Here is a 2500-nt window from a genome sequence, read left to right on the forward strand (position 1 = left end):
TGCGGAACATTACTGGAGTGACGCTTTTGAGCTGCGCTGCTGTAATCATGTGATCTGCCTCACGCTCCACAACCCTCTATATCACACACCCTCCCAATGTGGCGCTCTATTTAAGCTACAAACATTTCCCATCAGTCCCTCTGCTCGCCCCCTGCTGCTGCGTCCGTGTACTGCTGGTTGATTCAGCTCCTCCACCCCCCCAACCTGCACCTGCCGCCTCCGACAGCAGGTTACAAATATTTACCATCAGTCTCGTTTCATCAATGTCATCATAGAGTGATGTTATCTGAGTTATCTGACTGAAATAACAGTGAAGCATTTCTTCTTTATCTTAGTGACAGCGCCACCTGCAGCTCACACGGCATCAACAGCTCTGCTTCAGTCGTCTCTTAATTCACTGATGAAGCTAATAAAATCATGGACTTTAACTTTAATCTCTGAACTCAGAAAGTTCTTTTTACTCTGTGACGTTTTCATGAAAGATCACAGGGACAGGAAGTGAAGCCTTATACGGAATCAATGTCCTGTTAATTAGGTTCATTACTGCTGTGCACAATTATCTTTACTATTAGTTAGAGTTAGATTACTTTTAATCTTCTGTGATGAATCTTTAAAAGAGAAAAATAAACGAACACACACTTTGTTCTACAACATTTCTGTCGCCACGGAGACGGCTGGTATACACACACACACACACACACACACACACGATCTGGGACGTGCCCGAGCGATCCTCAGAAATGTGACTGTTTGACCTGAGAGGAAAAACTGAAGAAGATGAAAACTAAAATCATGACATCTTCAGTTTCTGACACGTGTGTTCATTTTCACATATGAAGAAACTCTTCTTCTCTCTCTCTCTTTTCATCAGGGTTTATTGTCCTTGCTCGTCCCTCCTACCCCCCTCTCTCCTCTTCCTCTCTCTCATCTCTTCTTCTTCTTCTTCTCTCTGCGGTGATTAAAACTCTTGTTTTTGTAATCGATTCTCCTCAAGGACCATTGATCTGCTGACACACACACTCACACACATAGTGACACACTCACACACACACACACACACACATACTGACACACATATTGACACACTCACACACACACACATACTGACACGGTCACACACACACACACACACATAGTGACACACTCACACACACACTCACATACAGACACACACATATTGACACACTCACACACACACACACATACTGACACGGTCCACACACACTCACACACATACTGACACAGTCACACACACACTCACATACTGACACACACATAGTGACACACTCACACACACACATACTGACACACACACACACACACACACATACTGACACACTCACACACACACACACATACTGACACGGTCACACACACACACTCACATACTGACACACACACACACACACTCACATACTGACACACACACACACTCACACACACACATAGTGACACACTCACACACACACATACTGACACACTCACACACACACATACTGACACGGTCACACACACACTCACATACTGACACACTCACACACACACTCACATACTGACACACACACACACACACACACACACACACATACTGACACACTCATACACTCACACACATACTGACACACACACACACACACACACACACACACACATACTGACACACTCACACACTCACACACACACACACTCTCACTCACACACACACTCACACACACACACACACACTCACACTCACTCACACACACACACACTCACACACACACACACTCACACTCACACACACACACACACACACACACACACACACACTCACACACACACACATGCACACACACACACACACACACACTCACACTCTCACACACACACATGCACACACACACACACGCTCTGCAGTCAGTCGAGACATGAAAATCTTTTTTTCGTCATCAATACATTTTCTGATCAAAGTTGAACGATTGATTTCAAACTGATTTTGTCAGTATAGGATATATTGATAGTGTCAATATATATTCACAGGATAACTGATCATATCTCAGTACTTTAGCACTTTTAAATGTAATAGAAGGTGGAAATACTAAAGTACTTCACCAGCAGCTCAGATTTATTTCAGCAGCTTCAACAACAACACTGGGAAGTGAAACGTTACCACGACAACGATGTCGACGAGTCGATTTTCATCCTGAAATAAAATCACTCACACTGAGAGAGAGGGCGATCAAGGTAGACACACAACGGGAGAGAGAGAGAGGTTCAAGATTGAACAGTAATGAACAGGATTCAGGCTCCGTGACTGACAGCCGCCCTGACAACACTTCATATGCTGTTACCATGGAAACGCCCTTCAACACACACACACACTGTAAAAAAAGACGAGTAATTTAAATTTCATAGAAACTTTGCAGAAACAGACATAAAGAGAAGAGCAGGATGATTGACAGCTGTAGTCACAACACAGACACAAGTACACACTGACGAGATCACACACACGCGCACACAC

The 2500-nt window shown here is 44.0% G+C and overlaps 1 protein-coding gene across 12 annotated transcripts in view; it reads left to right on the top strand.

The window, feature by feature from the left end:
• The window catches only part of LOC118098535 (receptor-type tyrosine-protein phosphatase mu), an 89976-nt gene that overhangs the window by 29063 nt on the left and 58413 nt on the right, over window positions 1–2500 (top strand). The window lies entirely within an intron of this gene.

Source organism: Hippoglossus stenolepis, chromosome 19, assembly GCF_022539355.2.
Source record: "Hippoglossus stenolepis isolate QCI-W04-F060 chromosome 19, HSTE1.2, whole genome shotgun sequence".
Classification (NCBI taxonomy): domain Eukaryota; kingdom Metazoa; phylum Chordata; class Actinopteri; order Pleuronectiformes; family Pleuronectidae; genus Hippoglossus; species Hippoglossus stenolepis.